General features: G+C 36.4%; 1 protein-coding gene and 1 non-coding gene across 2 annotated transcripts in view; one reads left to right on the top strand and one right to left on the bottom strand.

Annotated features, from left to right (window-relative positions):
* LOC135072118 (uncharacterized) overlaps positions 1 to 4,566 on the bottom strand; it is a 357,723-nt gene extending 353,157 nt beyond the window's left edge. Inside the window, exon 1 of the mRNA XM_063966072.1 lies at positions 4,476 to 4,566. The gene's annotated coding sequence lies outside the window, so the exon portion shown is untranslated. The remainder of the gene's footprint in view (positions 1 to 4,475) is intronic.
* Positions 4,567 to 10,490: 5,924 nt separating this feature from the next.
* On the top strand, positions 10,491 to 10,562 carry Trnae-cuc (transfer RNA glutamic acid (anticodon CUC)). The gene has a single exon. It is a non-coding gene; the product is annotated as a tRNA-Glu (tRNA).
* Positions 10,563 to 19,311: the final 8,749 nt, after the last annotated feature.

Genomic DNA, 19,311 nt, shown 5'->3' with positions numbered 1-19,311 from the left:
TTCATGCCGTCTGGGTAATCTTTAAAATCTGTAGGTAATTATTACATTTACAAACTTATCATTATTTGGACCAATTTTATATCAGTTCAGAGAGTTTCACAAAAATTAACACTAAAATATTTTGTCTAATAATGAATTACTAAACCGGAGTAAAAAAGAAAATTGCAAAAACGCATTTTAAAAACGTCTCGTTAGAATCTAATGAATGCACTGATGAATATAATATAATTATTGTCATACTCCGATAATTAAGGGTAATTATTAGAAAACCTTCTAAACAGCGACAACTTGAGTAGAATTCTTGTAAAATTCTTCAAGTAAAAAAGAAATTCAAAAACAACATTCTAGGGATAGAAAACACGGCATCTACAAGTACAGTCAACAGCAACTCAGACTATACATTTTTATTGCAAAATTAGATCTATTACAACTAGATAAATGCCAGTGATTAACTTGATGTGCTCTCTGTACTTCGAACTAACAACCCATAATTGCAACCTTCTAGAGGACAAACCAAACGGCATACCGGCACGCAAGTGCACATAACTTTACAAATTCCGGATCGCAATAAACCTATTGACCGATCAATCGATGGACTGCGATAATCGATATCAAATGAAGATACAAACGAGGAATGACTTTAAGTATCGATGCTAGGGTCGCCATATAAAAACTTTAGAATTTAACAATGTCAAACGCTTATGGTGGATCATAAAATCTACATCAGGTTTATGACTACAATCATCGCAGAACACTCATGATAGAAGAAGAAGCATGATCAAAGCTAAAGCTTTTTTGTAGAACTTTAATACTGTGAAGCTGAAGATCAAAATTTCTGACAAGAGAATAACCGTTTCATTTGTTTTAAAAATGCGTTTAGTTCTCCATACAAAATATAACATTCAAAATCCAGAGCCATTAAAAGGCTCCTAGATTGAAATAACATCTCAGATAATACAACAAAAGCCTAGCAAACCAGTTAGGCAGTATCGTTGAACTCTAAGCCTCGGCCTGGACTGCCTGGGCACCCTACGAAGGTGACTGACCCGAATGACGGACGGTGGCCAAATCGTAGTAACGGGATACGGCGGATCGTTATCATCAATCTGTTTTGCGTAACTATCTACTAGCAATTACTATGAGCACGACGACTGGCCACGTGGAATGTAGTGCACTGTACAGTTACTATAGGACAGAAGGGACAATTAGATGTAAGAAATAAAAAGTAAAAAGTTGAAATTTTAAGAATAGTCACTTTTCAGTTTTCACATGAAAGGCAAAAAGATAATTTAAGAATAGGCACACCACCCAAGAAAATGAAAAATTGGAAATTGGAGTATTTACTACATCTGTGTGATAGTCTCCTTTGACAAATGGGATAGCTATTATAATGATTAGCATAAATAACAAAGGGTTCGTGTAACTTAAGAACGTACCTAAATATTAAGAATTTTATGGAAGTCAAGGTTCACCGATAAAACCTCCATGAAAGGTACCAATAAAAATGTCATGGCAAGTTCAAATGACGATTTACATGAAAACCGGTATACAAACAATAAAAAATAATGTAATAGCTAAGGTCAGTAATGTAATATGTGTAACTACGCCTACAACAGAAACTGACCAGGGTCGAAAAGTGTGTTTTACACACAACGACTTTCTGAATCAAAGCGTTAGATGAATCAGATGCTCAACTAACCACTAATCGAGTTCAATCAACTTTAAACACAAAAGACTAAGTAAATGACGTACAAAAAAGTTGAGATACCTATATGTACCTATTACCTATACAGAAATTAATTAGGAATGTATAACTTAAATGGTCAATCAGTGACTATAGTTTCAGTTATTTTACTAGACAACTTTGATTGAATTTCATTTCCATTATATTCTAGAGGTATGTGGTTGGTAGTCCATTTGTTTAAGGGAATGCAGAAGGACACACTCCAAAATATAAATTACCGACATTATTCCCAAATATTTTCGAGAAAATCGACGTATGTAAAGCCGTTCCACCAGACATGACGAATCCGCGTTATGGCTTATGGCCCTAATAATGTCGAAACCCGCGTGGGCAGGAACGAGAAGCATAAATTATATCCACAAAAAAGAAAAGCAAGTGTAGTAACACGACCTTGAAACTAAAAAAGACATTGTGGGTATTAACAAAGAAATCTTCAACGATTAACGAAAAGGAACGATGCCAAATTAGTTTGTATAATTAGACGGCGTCTGTCTATTTTAGTTTTGTAATACAAAAAAATTAAAAGAAATGCTAAGAATACAACGAACTACACAACAATCTAAAAACGTTTCAGGTTTCCAAACATTGAACATAATATGGATTTTATCACAAAATATCCGAGTGTAATTTTTATCTAGACGCTTTTAAGTGGGATAAACGATATCGCTGCGGTACTCCTTTTCATATCGTCAAGCGCAAATACTTGAAAAAACAGATCTTGGCACAGTCACCTGAATATGTCAAAAAATTCTAACAGGCGCTTCCCACAATCATTTTTCATATATAATAAGGCAAATAATTGTCTAACAATATTGAATAGACTGAGTTACTCTCGCAATTTTTCAAAACGTATTTGCCTAAGTTGACTGAGCTTCATAGAACCGAGCTATTTATCAAGAAACAAAAAGAAATAATCATTTACTGTCACAGTTGTATTGTTTGAGACTGTCTGGTATTAAGACTATTAAGACATCCCATCGAAAAAACTGATTTCAAGGTTGAACGTCCCAAAAGACAAAAAAGAACTTTAATCGGCCATTTTAATCCTCAAAATAAACTAACGACTTCAATCAAGTAAAAATACATGTCCGTGACGATTTATTACAAAAACAAAAGTCGTAATTAATGCAAAGCAGACTAAAACAAGAAGATTCTTTTGAATGGTGGATGAAATAGGGCTGTGAAACTCAAAATAACTGATCGTTTCTGAAAACAAGTCAACAAAATCAAATAACTTACAAAATATTCTCAAGAGTCCATAACACAAACAAACGAACTGATTGAGTAAGTGCTAAACACTCAAACATTAATCTTTTTGTTAAAAATAAACCACCGTTACCAGAGAAGAAATGAAGAATTTGCGTAGTCAATTGCATATTTTTTGCATGATTATACAAGTAATAACCTTATAAATGTGTATGACCTTTTGCTTTTAATTATAGGTTACTAACACCTGCGGAAGATTGAAGCACACCGAGAGACTAAACTACGAATTTGTATTATTTTGAATGAACTTTACTATAAACATGATAGAGCAAAAGCCAGAGAACGCCTACGTTATTTTATAAAAGCTGAAAGTTTGTCAGCGCATGCTCCCAACATAGGTAAGAACGTTGGTGGTCAAAACTATCTGGCCCATGAGGAAACATCACAAATATTATATTTAAAAATTAGTTTGTTGTCAGCCCTAGCAAAAAGAAACGTCTATATTTTAAAAATAGAGACTTTAGTAACAATGGATCCGCAAAGACACTAATGAGACGTGCGCGAACGGCGGAATTAGCCTCTCGAAACCATTACGACACTGCAAAAGCAAACAAGCCTTTTTATTTGTACAATTTTCACCCTTACTACATTGACTTAAGAACAAAGGGTTTGAACATCCTTCTGAGTACCATTGAATACTCAGAATTCTATGCCGGATGTCCAAGTAAGCTATGAAGAAGCAGGGAGTTAAGTTAACATCAAAGTAGATTAATCTATTTCTTTTTAATCCTGTATTATAACCTTGTTACATAAACCTCTATACGTACTGAGTACTGACCGTTGTAAATGAAATGTCAACAAAATAACCACAACTCAAGTTAAGGATAACCAAAGGATAAATAATACTAAGTAGGTACGCGCCCAACAAATGAGGACTTAAAAATTATCGATATCCCTTTTGCTCTCAAAAAACTATTATATCTTAGTTCTCACGAAATATTACAAGGAAAATGGTTTCCAGAATAATTGGACAGCGTCAAGTTATCAAGAAGAAAATAAATATGCGAATCATCTGCCTTTGATTTTGCAGGGAACGTCTGCATTCAATATTAGTCCTAGACAAAGACTAGACCCTACTTCAGAGACTAGCGATAACCAGACTGCATTACTGACATACTTTGCCGTCTAGATGTATTTGTGGACATAGTCACAGTCTTCTTGTTGAGGAAAAGGCAGACGCAATTAGACCTACGATACATTCAACCACTGTAAATGTAATTCATCACAGACGCGAAGAACTTCCAAGTTTACAGAAGCTAATGGAGCCATCGCATACACTGAATGATAGTGACAATATGTTAGTAGTAAATTGCATCTGACATGTTTGGTTCTCGTTTGGCAAGCGTGAGAATTCCAAGCGAATCTCGCACTTGAAATGGTAGTTCAAATTTTCAAAACAAATGACAATAGCTTCTTTGGAACCACTGCACGGGTTTTCACACAAAACAAAAGCCGATCACCGCACCACAATCACATTGTTGCAAAAACTTTTCGTTCCCACTTCATTCCGCGTCCATTCGTTCGCACTTCGCGCACGCTCGCCGCGTGTTCGCGACGTCCGACGCGTGCGCGCGCGCCGTCCGCGGTGTGCCGCACCGCCGACGCCACTGGTCACCGGGATTATTTATAAATCCACGCAGACAGGGGGTCGTAGAATTTGCACGACTTCATGGTATGCCAGCTAATGACTGCACCGGGTCGCGCCGGAAATCGGGTTCACATTCGCCAAAACGGTCTCGCTTTCTTTGGGTTTACGCTTCCCCTGCAATACTATAATGGTCTGGATCTGTCCATTAAAGAATTAGTGGATTCACTATAATTTCAAGGGATATCCTTGTCATATTATTTTCCTCAAAACCTATTGAAGATCAACAATTTTAACAAACCGATTAATGTATTTTGCGGAATTTGGAAATCATAAATTATAATTATATTATAACGCATAATAAATAATAAATAAATAAAAAGGCATTTAGCGGAGAGAAAGCAAACTATATCGAAAATACCTGTACAAAGAACATAATATGTATATTGAATTAATGAACAAATGAAATTAAAACTTTGCTTGTAAGACAAGTAAAATACCAGACATTTCAATTTCATGATCACTAGACGTAACCAAGTCACTAATTAAAAGCCTGAGATAAAAAGGATAGCGAAGTGATCATCAGTGAAGTGAGTCTAGAACTCTCTTAGACAAAATTACAAACGTGACAGATGTACCTAACTCCGAAATCGCTTCGCTCTAGCGCTCTTTTATAAGTTAATTCGCTCCGTGAAACAATTTTGAAATCGAAACTTTCATGAATGTCAGTTTGTCTATAGCCCATGTTACAGGTGTTAAATTTCATTGGCGTAGTCGATAGCGAATTCTCACGTAAGTACCGCCCACTGAACAGGTGGAAGTGCGAGTGACAGAAATGACACGTGGGCGAGCTATTTATAACAAGCACTCGGCTAATTGATGAGCGGTTTTTGATTAATTAATAACTACTGGGACTGCTGACGTAACGCTGACGGGGCGTGCCATTGAGGGGTTAGTCAGAGACACGCAACTGTATCACAAATTCACAATGTCTATTTGACACATTCTGGCTGTTTAGACATGAATCGATTATAAGCAAAGAAAGATAGGGACTTCATTGCATACCACACAAATCTGACAATTTTTGTTAAACTGCCTTCCTATTCGGGGATCATGGAACACCAGAGCTGGCTCATTCAGTAATCACTGCAGCATACTGCCTCTAAGCGTCCTCCCACCCACCACTAGTTAGGTTGGTAAGTATGTTTTTCACTAACTTCTACTTTCCCTTGTTTCCTCAATAATAGACAAATCACATGATGTCCATCGCTTCCGATGTGAAAAATGCAAACCGAACAAAATTCTGGCTGCGGCCAATACCTTCGATGAGTCATGTCTAGACTACAAAAGATCCGTCGTTTGGCACCATTTGCAATACATACCTGGTTCTTGACAAATGACTGCTAAAATTAAAACCAATGAGTTACTACTTTCAAAGTCGTGTGGATTTTGAAAACCTACATACTATTTTTTTTCAGTTTCGTTAATTTCGACTCGATTTATTATTATTCTGAACTTGAACATTTTTCTAAAGGCACAATGATATGAAATATTTATTGCACACATAATTCTTTCATCAACATCACTTTCTCCGTTTCAATGCGTTGCATGAAGATAGAAATTCAGATTTCTCTCACACGGAACACGGAATAAGCGAACAATCTCGGAACGCTCGAGTGCATTTCTGAAATATCAAGCATTCGTCAACAAGTGGTCATCGCACGTCACGTTTTATGACAGCATTTTTCAGTGGATTCTAAAGTGAAAAGTTGACAGGAGTATGATCGTCTCTCCGCGGTCTTAACCGCGTGACTGACAGATGGACAACATTACGCCCTTGCGATATTTGTGTCCGGGACGGTCTATTTTGGTGGACTGAATTTCGCATGCTCTTTCACTTGGGCGTCAATACGTTTTTAATTATTTTCAATATTTTGTTCATACTACGATCAAAGTGCATCGTTATGTGAATGACCGTAGAATGTTTAATGCCCTTATAAATCATCGCTGCATACTCCACGTGGATCGGAAGATCCAAAGGTAGATATTTTAAGTTTTATTCTAAACACGCTGTCATCGTACGGTTTACAAAAACCATGGGTTGTTTACATTCAGGTACCTCTGTAAACACCACGGCTATCACTCAACGCGTTATTCTCAATCCTGCGACCTTGTAACAAAAACGCATTTCTCAACGTAAAATTGTACGTCATTAATCGTAGTTTTGATTAATCTGCGTCTCGACAGCGATCTTCAAAGAAGATATTAATTTCAGAAGCGTTTTATATTTAATCTGATAATTATCGTTGACATCCGCAACGCCGCTTTTACACATTTGTAAATAATATAAAGTTGTTCACATATTTTTTCACAATATTTTAGGTTTACTTGATCTGGTTTTCGTGAACTACTTAATTAAATGCTTCTATAATATTATTAATACGCTACAGTTATTACATGAGACACGCCATCTGAAGGACAGTCTTAGCAAGCATCTTTAGTTCACTAAGGGTGGATTTGACCAAACAAGAGTAAATATTAATCTCAGAATAAATCGTCAGTTATTCCCATACTGAAACGGTCAATAACCAGTTATACCAGGAGTTATTCTCGGATAAAAGTTTGGTCGAATCGGGCCTAAGACATTTTCTATGGTACCTCACTCAATTTTGAGAAGGAAACGTACGGGACTCGCCTTCGTTTCGTCGTCGCGTCGCTTGCGCAGTCTTTTCCGAGTTTATGGGCGATAAAGCTACGTTGAGCGGCGTCACAGCCGACAGCTGTTTCGGACCGAACTGGACTCGTAAATTACTGTGGAATAACCAACAATCATACCGGTGAAGAACTAATGCCTGGTCGTACACTATTACACAACACAATCATGTTTGACAAACTTGAATTTTAACACTAATTAATAAATCACAAATTCCTGTATGACCTTTATGTCGGTTAGGATGATCATCAATGCGTGGGGTTTTACACGGATGATGTAACTTTTTTTAACCATTTGTATTTACTCTGATATCGAGGAAGTTGCTCATCTCACTTGTTGAAAATTGATGGTCAGGCCGAAGGTGGAAGCGAGTTTCACCCGTGATCTTCAACCATAAAAGAACTGGCTATCTTACCTCTAACTGCCGGAACAAATCAATTTAAAAATAAATTGTGTAATTAGATTATTTTATTCTTTTTTATTTTTAAGATGCAAAAATTACGTGTTTCTACTGCAAACAACTATGTAGCCTAGCCTGTGTAGCCTGGAACTTACTGCCTATAGGCATGAGCTATTCAAAGAAGGCAGGCTATGGCACTAGGCTGGTATTTTTAGTACCAGACTAGATTGCAACTACGATATAAAGTCTTATAAAAGTTACTGTGGTCATCATATCACCGCCGCGCCGTTTTGGTTAAAAGAGTAACATAAACAATGACGGTTCAGTTTATTTGTAGTTCTATAAATGGAGTTTTTAAGTCAATACCCGACTCGAGGTATTAGAATAGCTTGTTTATTGTTCAAACGCCTTTTAGTACGCGGTAAAAATGTACCTGGCGATCACCAGTAAAAATTTTGATTGGAAATTCCGCTGTTCAGACAGATTTGTATTTGTAGATAAATATTGTTTTGTTTTACTTTTAATTGTTAAACATTATCATTAAAAATATTAACCTATTTTATTTATTGCTTATACAAAAAGTAAAAAAAGATTATCATTTATTTTATTAAATTCTTGGAAAACATTTAAGTCAATACAATACACACTTACTTAGATATAAAAATATCATTTTTGTGACATCGCAAGCGGGATAAGTTTTCAGAAAATTCAATGTCTGGCTGGCGTCTTTCCATTCTATACATAGCCAGAACGCAAGGGTGTGAAACTAATCGAGTATAGTTTGGATATGACTTTTTTTACTAAGCTCCTCCAAACTATACACGACCAGTACGCATACGCTGCGTACTGCTCGCGTATACTTTGTAGTGACTTAGGTCAATTATCTTCCTCCAAAATATACATCGCCAGTACGCATACGGACTAATCATGTATGTATTGTAATAAGTGCGTGATTACAATTTATACGCGAGTAGTTGCATGCTAGTCATTTTGACTTATTGACCTCTCTTTCTATTACATACTAGCTTTCCGCCCGCGGCTTCGCTCGCGTGGAATTTTGTCTGTTACAGAAAAACAATATCGCGCGCGTATTTGCTCACCGTTTAGACCTACCCTGGACTACGACAAACATTTTAAAACCAAAATCAGCTCAATCGGCCCCGCCGTTCTCGAGTTTTAATCAGACTAACGAACATCAATTCATTTTTATTTATATAGATAGATTAATTCATATCTGCGTGTCTACTTTAAACATTGAATCATCTTACGACACGTGTCATTGTTTTGATAAAGTATTTTTTGGTGTTTCTTATTCTGCCATAGAAAAGATACCTATTTGTTTTGGGGCTGATATTTCACCAATTGTAGGTATGGAAAAAGTTAATAAATAAAATAAATAATAAATAAATAATATCCTTAGACATTTTACACTGTGCTTCTAGTCCCAAACTAAGCAAAGCTTGCACTATGGGTACTAGACAACGGATATAAACATAATTAAATACTTTTTTTTGTAAATACATACTTATTATACATAGAAAACACCCACTCCAATACAAACAAATATGTTCATGCACACAAATGTTTGTACTGTGCGGGAATCGAACTCGCTACCACTTCGAACCACTACACCAAACGGCCGACAATACAAACCTAGCATTTAAAGTCTCCCATAATATTGTATTTAATGCGCGTTGAACTTTCTTCTCTCACTCTCTCTCATATTAATTAAATTGTTATTTAATTTGAAATCTACCTAATCAATTTAATTTAAAAAACCACTTACAATAGTTTTAAAAATCTAGATTTATTATAGATTCAGTAAAATAATAATATTTTATGTAATAATATCAAATAAATGTAATTTTAAATATAGTTCCATATTTTACTGAATTTTACTAAATCAATATCAACTAAACACACTCTAGTCAAGTGTAAGTGGTGTAGTAGAAACTAATCGAGTATAGTTTGGAGATGACTTTTTTTACTAAGCTCCTCCAAACTATACACGATCAGTACGCAAAATTCGTGTATAGTTTGGAGTCACAGATTTACAAACAGGCACTCCGAAATATACACGAGCAGTTTCCTATGGGTGCGTTCTGGCCATGTATAGAACGGAAAGACGCGTCTGGCTGAGTAGCGCCATCTTACTTTAAATTTAACAAACGTCACAATTTGTGAAATCCTATAAAAAAAAACGACACTTATTGTTATAGTCACGGTTTGAGTAAGTTGATCCAACTCAGCCTAAGTTTTATACGCACACTTATCCAGGGTTGTATATAGGCACAAATAGAAGTGTGGGACCATAAGCTATGGGATCAGCCTTTTCATGGGAACGCCCCACAACACCAATTAAGAGGACAGCGATCATCACGCAATTAGAGTAGATTATACCCATTATAGTAAGCGGACGCGCGACATTACGCGACAATTGAGCGCGTGCGCATCCTTCGTGATGTCATCGCTATGCAAATTGGACTGTGGGCATATTTGGGTCAGAACAGGTTTACCTACCCAATAAGTATGCTTTTTGAAGATTAGAATTTGACCCACACAATTTTTATAGTAGTAGGTCAGACGGGCGGGTCACAAGTTATCATGGCTCATTTAGAGCTTATTAATAGAAGTTGAATTTTTTGAATGATGTTGTTAAAAAAATAACAGAATATTTATTGGACCAGATACATCGTGCATGTCATTTATTTATTTTACTAATCTACATTTTAATTATAGATTGATGCACTAACTGTGCAGTTATTTCGGTCGTCTCTCAACATCCGATATGGTCTAGTGGCTAGGATACCTGGCTCTCACCCAGGAGGCTCGGGTTCGATTCCCGGTATCGGAAAGTTTTTTTGGCCTACATTTTAATTTCTTATTATTTTTATAAAATATGTTTTTTTTATACGCAGTTTTGTAAGAAAAAAAAATTATTTAGACACACGATCATGTTCCAAATCCAAAAATAGGCATAGAACTTACTCTACTATCAGTAGCGGCGTAAGGGGGGGGCGGTGGGGGCGGTCCGCCCCGGGTGCCAAGCATCAGGGGGTGACACAAGTCGCGCAGATTACTGGCACATCTGCATGGCAAATCTGCGGTCTATGTCATGATACGGGGGGGGGGGGGGGGGGATTGTCTTTCCATCTTGGAATCGGTAGGTAACCCCAAAATCCTACCAGGGGGTGCCATAGGACTTGTGACGGGAGAGAGGGGGGGGTGATCGCCCCGGGTGCCAACCCATGCTACGCCGCCACTGTCTACTATGCATTTTCAAACTTGAGGGCATTCCCCTTTGCATGGTTGTTTAGTTGTACATAAAATTATATCTAGACTAGGTATTACATAGTTTGATTAATTAGGTATTTGGTGAGTAATTGGTCAAAAAACTGTACTGAAGAAAAAGTTTTTTACTTTAAAAAAAATTATGCCATCATCGGCTTATATTGTTAAACAAAATCTGTGACAGAGTCGCGATCCTAAAAAAGCACGTCAATTGATTGATGGTCAAAAAAGCCCTGTCCGTGTAAACCCCACTTTACCGCGTCCAAAAAGCTGCGCGTGCGCCGTCTTTATTAGCCATGGATGGCGATGGCCGTAAACAATTCGAAATAGCATTTCCCGCCAGGACGCGGGCTTTACTCCTGCGGCATTACGGGAATATTAGACTGGCCAGTATGAAGTCATAATGGCATTGTTCGCTTGCACGGATTTGAGCATAACTTTTTGAATGAGCTTAGAGTTTAGATACAGTGGGCCACAGTTCCAGCTACCCATTATATTTTTTCTCTCGCTCTCATCAAATGGTGATTCTTTGCGATAGAACGAGACGATATGACCGGGTGCTACCTAGAGCTGGAACTTTGGCCGAGTGCAGACGCCAGCAGATCAAAAGCTTATTAGACTAAATTTCAAGCCAAACATTGTGGTATTTTGTCTCGTAGAATTGGAGTTAATTTGCAACAAAAATTGTCTTGATGTGCTATAAGTAAGTAAGTAAGTAGAAATAGATAAATAGTGATGGCGGATAACTATGACTTCAGAGCATGAGCTTGCAGCATAGTAAGCTTGTCCACGCCAATAGAAACTGTAAATTTTCAAAATTACGTGTGATAAAATCCACTATACAGATTAAAATATTTTTGCAGACTTCTTGAATCACTCAACAGTTTCTATTGACTTGGAATACTTATACTGCCCCCATAGTTAAAAGGGCGCATGCAACAACAACAAATCAAAACGATGATAAAAAAAGTTTCAAATTATTTAAATTTCAAGTTATTTGTTCACTGTAAACAAAAAAAAATGTTAGATGCGCCTTTTTGACTATCAGAGGCATGAGTTTAAAATGTTACTGACGATAATACATTGTATCTTACCAACAAACTCGGTGCATTCGCCGCTGCACTTGTAAATATTTATGACATCGTACCTGTAAAAAGCAAGATAACGTGAGTATGCCTGTTACTCCATAAATAAATATAAGGGTACAAACAGACCTGTTTAACAGTACCTAAATAACCGGTCTTTATGGAAATCCTTGGGGGAGGCCTTTGTCCAGCAGTGGACGTCATTTGGCTGAAACGAACGAACCTAAATAACGCGAGTCCACATGCAACCGTGGCCTACACAACAATAATTTTACAGATCAATGTGCAAATTTGAGTCATAAAAAGGTCATAACTTAATCTGTCTGGAGAACTATCTATGTACCTACTGTTTTTTTTTTTAGAAAATTAAATAACAAGAAAGGTGTAAATCTAGAGACGTCTGTAGTAAAAATAATACTCGTAGTAGATACGTACGAGTATTTATTGAACAGACTGATGATCACCATGATTTTATAGCATCTTAAGAGGGCAACCAACTCAGATAAAGGTAGCCGTTTCAGCTGCGCCTGCGCTACTAATGTTTTAGATCGTTTGAGCGCTGGTCCGCGATAACAACCAATAGGCACAAATTGAAAATTAGGCGCAGAACAGAACCCACTGCTATCGGGCAGCTACGGTAATATTATTATCTTCTACATAAAAGCTGACTGACATCAGGAAATCTCGGAAACTATAACACCGACAAACTTATAGGGTGTAGACATTCGCTAAAAAACGGATTTTACGAAACTCCACCACGCCTACGGTAGTAAAACAGGGTAGGTACGAAGTCGCGGGCGGCCGCTAGGTAGTTAGATAGATAATATTTCTGAAATATTAAATATTATTCTGAAAGCTTTTCGAGTCAGGAATAGGATAAAGAGATTATTTGACACAAGCAATCCAATCCAATATAGATTTTGTATATGGCAATACATGATGATGACGTCACTATTTTAACAACCACCACCACCACCACCACATGGCCTCATAATCGATTTCCACTACCAAACTTACTAACCGCAATGTGTTCTGCACTTTAGACCGACAATCACTTGTGTGATCTAAAATTTAAATGTGTTATCTCATTCATTTAATTGGAATATCAATTTACTTTTATGCATTTCCGTATATTCATTTTGGCTTTTATTTCGCAAGAAACCGGATCCTAATCGTTTTTCGCTTTTATATTTGTGATAAAATCGAATTTATCAACTTTAAACCTTTATTATTTGCCATAAAACTTCCGATTATACCTATAATTTTTATGAACCAAAATGAAATCAACGCAGCTTATTATAAAACGAAAACATAATACAAGATAACATCGGTGATCAACGTTGAAGCCGTTAAAACAATTAAACAGAAATATCAATAAACATTTAAGATAAATATAGGTCGGTAATTAGCCTTCGTACAAAGCCGAGTGAAGTTAAAAATATGTTTTTAATTCAACTATTAATTAACAAAGAGGTGGTTTTAAAATCAAATCCTTGGCCTACAGGCACAAGATAATTGCGAGTGCTTCCATAATCGACATTGTTAAATACTTTTTTTACCGATCGAGTCAAGACAATCGGACACTTAAGTGTAATCGATGTATGCAATCGATAAACGAGTGTTAATAATTGAAAACACCAATGATTATTCAGATGAGTGGTTTTGTAACGGTACGACACGATATTGTTGACTTTTAAGGATGACTATAATTTTTTTACGTTTTCGAACATAATGAGTGAAGTGTGTATGAAATTAATATCTGTTTGATTAAGTAGGCACTTACTTACTTAGTGTAACTTTAGAGTTAAGTTAAAACTTAAAAGTTACTTGTGTAAACTGGGTATGCGTACTTATTCACCCAGGTGATCAAAATAGACTCCAGGCGACACTTTGATGTCCTTTGATCACCTATGGATAAAATCCCTAGGTGAACTAAGTGGACTTCTTATCCATGGGTTATCTCAGGACACCAGTGTCGCCTGTAGTCCACTTATGATCACCTGGGTGATCAAATCCATGTGATCAAAGTGGAATATACCCTTATTAACAATGGTACTGGTCTCAAGAGTAAAACGAAAAGAAATAGTGAAGATGAAACCAGCCAAGTTTTTGACTTTAATGAAATACTTATATTCCGTGATAATTCACGGGATTTCCACACCAACAAAACTAAACACAACACCTGTGATATTAGAAGCCGTATAAATGCCATAATGAACTTTAATCGGTCGTTTACAGAACAAACCGCAACCTTTTTGCTCAGACATTGTTCTCGTTGCACAAGATCCGCCCAACTCGATTCATTCGCAAATCGATTAAGCCGTGTATCGATTGCTGATACGAAATCAATCTATTCATTCGCGCCTGTCGAACACCGGCTGTGTGAGAATTTGACACCATTAACATAGCAAACAATGTAATTACAATGATACCAACATCTTAACACCTAACAGCTCCATTAGAAAATGTAGAGGTTATTACCTATTAGATTTCCCTGTAGTATCCAATCGACACAGTTAGATTCTTCAAGATACGATTCAGAACCGATGTATTGACATCATTCTTATCTGTGAACATTGCTTGTAACCCAGATAAGTCTTTCACATTGAGTAACAAAACATAATTTAAATCAAAAATTACCTATCTACATTCTAATGTAATAATATATAATGTTCATTTTACAGCTTGGTATTAAAAAATAAAGATAACTAAAAGCATACTTTGACGTTAAAAATAATCGAAGTTCTTTCATAGCACATGCCGATCTTAACTTGATTTTTATTGCTTCATTAGATGATATTATGATTACTACAGATCGTAAAGTTTAGAATACATCATATTCCAAACATGTTCGGACCTTTACTGCCATTCACACGTCGATTTAACCAGATAAGTACTCTAACATGTACAATAATGACAGACAAATCATTGCTACAAGGCTACTAGCAGTTCGAAACGTATTTTGTATAATTTATATTAATTTAATAATGGGCTACTGCTACTGGCGACCTTTACAGTTAATTAGATCGCATTCAATTATGACCTTAACGCCTATCAGTATAAAGGCTTAGATGGAAAGCAATAGCTGTGCTGCCTCAAGCTAAGTTCTGTCCCATTGCAATTTTATAGTTTGCACGTGGTGTAACGCAATACGGATCCAGAGTTCAGGTTTATTTCACTGTACCTATTAACGCACGAAGGCTGGGCAGTTACAAATCATGAGGAATCGATGGCTATTGAACGAGCTACTTATCTACCACACCCCATTGATTTAGCAGCAAACAACGATGTCATTGGTAATTTACAATCAATTAATATTTTGCTTTTAAAAGCAACAAGCTGGAATAAAAGTAATGACCACGTACAGCGGCACAGCTTGAAATCTATATTTTATGGGTGAAATATACACAATATTAATTAAGGTTTCAAAATATGTATAGCCTGACCAGGAACATAAAAACCCTCGCCATGTTGCGGAAAACTAATGGTACTAATTTCTTTTAATGGCAACAGTAACTGAAAACTTCATTGACATGTCACCTTGCATGTCAGTCTATTGCTGTCAAAGTGTAAACAAACTTTATTTTAAATGTGCGCAATTGGTTTTATGAATTAAATTGCTAAAATATTTTTATAGTCGTGAAAGAAAAGTGGTCCACAATGTGTTAAAGTATTTGTCGAAGAGAAATACTAAGGGTTCGGACAATATTTTCATTGAATAATGTTTCCGACAAAGGTTGTCAAATTGACTGACATGTTTATCGTATAGTACAGTCCACTATGAAAATTAGCTGTGGTTTGTTTCAACTACCTATTTTAAAAATTTTGTCACTTTCTAAGTGTTGAATTTTATGAGATTGGGAAAGAAGTACCGAGTTTGAAGCGTTCATGAGCAGACATTGCAGTTGAATATTCAAGTTCTGAATTTGATTATTGATGAATAATAAAATAAATCTACTAGCTCGATTGATGGTTTCATCTAATTTATTTAAATCAGGTTACCTATAATAATATTTTTTCGTTTATTTATGAAAATATCAAATTAGCCCGTAATCCTGAATCCTGATATATAAAGTTAGCCTATTAATTTAACACAGGTACGACTGTACTCAGTGTTGCACTATCAAATGCAATTGACGCGCCTCTATGCTAGGGTTTTTATGTTCCTGGTCAGGCTATAAGAAGAATTCTTACAAGGCACTAATTATGGCCCTTGTCCGGCACGCAATTTTACATAAATAGGTTATTTTTAAACGACCAACTCACATTCCACACACCACGGAAAGCACTAGGGAAGGCATATGTTCAGCAGTGGACGTCCTATGGCTGAGATGATGACGATGAACTCACATTTTTAAGACCTTGACGAGATCTTTCACAAAGCATCAAGAACTCCACCTAAACCAGATTCAATCCTATTATGCAATCACTTAGCGCATCTCGAAGATTGAAGAAAGAATCACATGCTTTACTTTTCGCGCACACATGGCGAGCACGGTGGTCGGACGATCGAAATCGAAAGCTAGTTGACATAACGGCCACATGTGGAAAGGTCACGTGGTCAGGCGGCATTTCTCTCCTTGTAGGGGGTACCACACCCTTTGTGGCAACGGATTGACGGGTGAACTTTGCGGTACTTAGAAAGAAAGGCTTTGTCCAAAAGTTACTGTTTTGACAGTTACAAATCGGTGATGTCCTTACTAGGAATTATCTAGATAAGCTAGAACAGGTTAAGGACTATTTTGGTTTTTAGGTCTTCTCAAACAGTTTGTTGGAAGATTCGTTTAGAACGCCATCTCCTACATTTCTAGTCCCAAATTGTCTGACGCTGACAGCACAACGTTTTATATCAATGCATTTTTACAGTCTTCACACAAATGCAAATCAGATCATTAGCTACTAACAGTACTTTGGTGGCAAAAGAATCTTCTATAACACTGACATCATTTGGCGTAACCATTCATCATCCGAGGAAAATCCATTCATGTCGGTTATTTTTAGAAGATAACAGATCACTTCACATCAACCCACAAATGTGATTCACATTGTTACGTGCACGCTAATACATGCGTGTTTACTAAAGCATATTTGAATAGCGTCAACTATATTTGCTCTCGACTTTAGCATGTTAAAAGCCAATAAATAATTTTCCTCGTTCAGTTTATTGGGAGTTTTAACGCGATCTCCGAGATGGATATCAAAGATAAGGTTTTCGCTAGCCAATTGTTCAAGTTGTAGGTTAGTGCTGTATCGGTTACATGGGACTGTTACGGTTCTAAGCTGTGGTCAAGGAACATTAAACGGGCTTTGAACAATAGACCTTTACTATAAATCGATGAGCTAAGCCAGGAAATCACGATACAAGAACTTGGGCAAAAATCCAGCAGACTCTGGGATTAACAAAATACTTGATGTTACAGTTAGTCAATAAATCATTCAAATCTACGAACTTGCAAAAAGAAGTTTCTCTGTTTGATTATAAAGTTTAATTTAGAATGCTGACTTAAGTAAAATGGAAGCCACAAAAGAGCCAGACGTGGGTGACAAAAAGGAAAATGGTAAAAAAACAGGACCCGAAATTACGGTTAGGTGCAAGATATTCGAGCCGGCCGGTGGCGAAACTGGATTCTTAAATGATGGTACTATTTAAAATCTTTAAGACCAACTTCGGAAAGGCAGAATTTTAATGGAGCTATAAAGTGAAATTGCAATTCATCCATTTTTTGAAGAAACTTAAGTGATGACTGACCACATAAAGGAGGAGCCGCGTCTTTTTGGTACCAAAATTATAATTATAGGCTTTTTTTCGCCATCGATTAAAAGAATCGATAGTGATTGGAGTAATTATTTAAAAGCGATACTTATAACACTAGAAGATACTTAAGCATTAAGCATGCAATAAATAAATCGTCGTTAGCTAGATAGACTTGAAACATTATGAAGTTAAAAAATTTACATACGTAAGGGATATTATGATACACGTCATGCAGTTACAAACAAAGTAACATGAGAAGTATTATGCAAAAAATATAGGTAAGTGACTGAGTTCTGAACCGTCTTTCAAAATGTTACCTACTACTGATCCTACTCGTGTTTAGATTCACGCAATGCGATCGGATAACAAACAGACAAGTCTGCATGTCTATCTATGGTCACCACATTCTGGTGCACGATTCATTGACATCGCGTAAAACGACTCAGAAGTGTTGTTTATCGCTGCGCCCGCGCTGATTGTGGCTCGTTTGGAACAATTGGCGTGTCGTAATGATGTCCAATTGCATTATTAACGTGCAGTGTCATCCGAAAATGAAATCATATTTGGCAATTTTTAATATTACAACTTGGACCTGTCTAACCTGGTGCAAAAATAAAACCACAAGAAGTGATAATAAACTTAGGTTTTTTCGTAAGTTGAAAACTTTGTTACTAACGTATTGAGGAATACCTAAATAAATACTTTAACCACAGCGCGGCGTTGGTAGGTATTTACCATGTATGAATTCGAAATTATGAAATATGAAAAAGTGTGTAAGTAAGCACTTAAAACTTATTTCGAAGATTTTAGCCACGTAAAAAAGCTTATTTATGAAGTTTGTGTTCTCAATCGTAAATCTGAGAAATGCAGCCGTAAACAGGTTAAGGTTCCCGTGTTTTTGCCTCCCCAGCTCCGCAGCTTGGCCAAAAACACTCGTAAATTGTCCTCCGATGTCAACGATGAAGTCATTTTAATGAAAATGATTGTTACAACGTTTATCGATTAAAGATTATAATCACATGTTAAGAAAAAATAACGAGGTGTCTATAAATTGGCCATGGACACGAGTTTTAAGGTGCCAGTTTCAACAGATTTCAACACAAAAACTTAATGCGCATGCAATTTATCTTTAATAATCCAAGGAAATGCACACAGTTTAAGCTTTATTAAAATATTTTCTGAAAAACTTTAGCAAAAATGGCGATAATGTGTGAACTGCTGGAATCTCATTTAACATGTTTATAATTTTTTCTACTCCTTTTAAAAGTAATGGGACAATTTCAAACTTATTAAGTGCTGAATATGCGATGAACTTTATAATTAGCAATTATCCGTAGATGTAGAAAATTCCGTAGACGAACATGATGTGACAAGATTAAAACTGCTCGTATGCTCTTATGTCACAATAATTACTGCGGTCGGATATTATATGTATCAGATATCCTTACATATTTATCGTCAGGCTAGATACC

This window comes from Ostrinia nubilalis, chromosome 5 (genome assembly GCF_963855985.1).
Source record: "Ostrinia nubilalis chromosome 5, ilOstNubi1.1, whole genome shotgun sequence".
Classification (NCBI taxonomy): Eukaryota; Metazoa; Arthropoda; class Insecta; order Lepidoptera; family Crambidae; genus Ostrinia; species Ostrinia nubilalis.
This window is presented reverse-complemented; position numbering and strand designations above follow the sequence as displayed.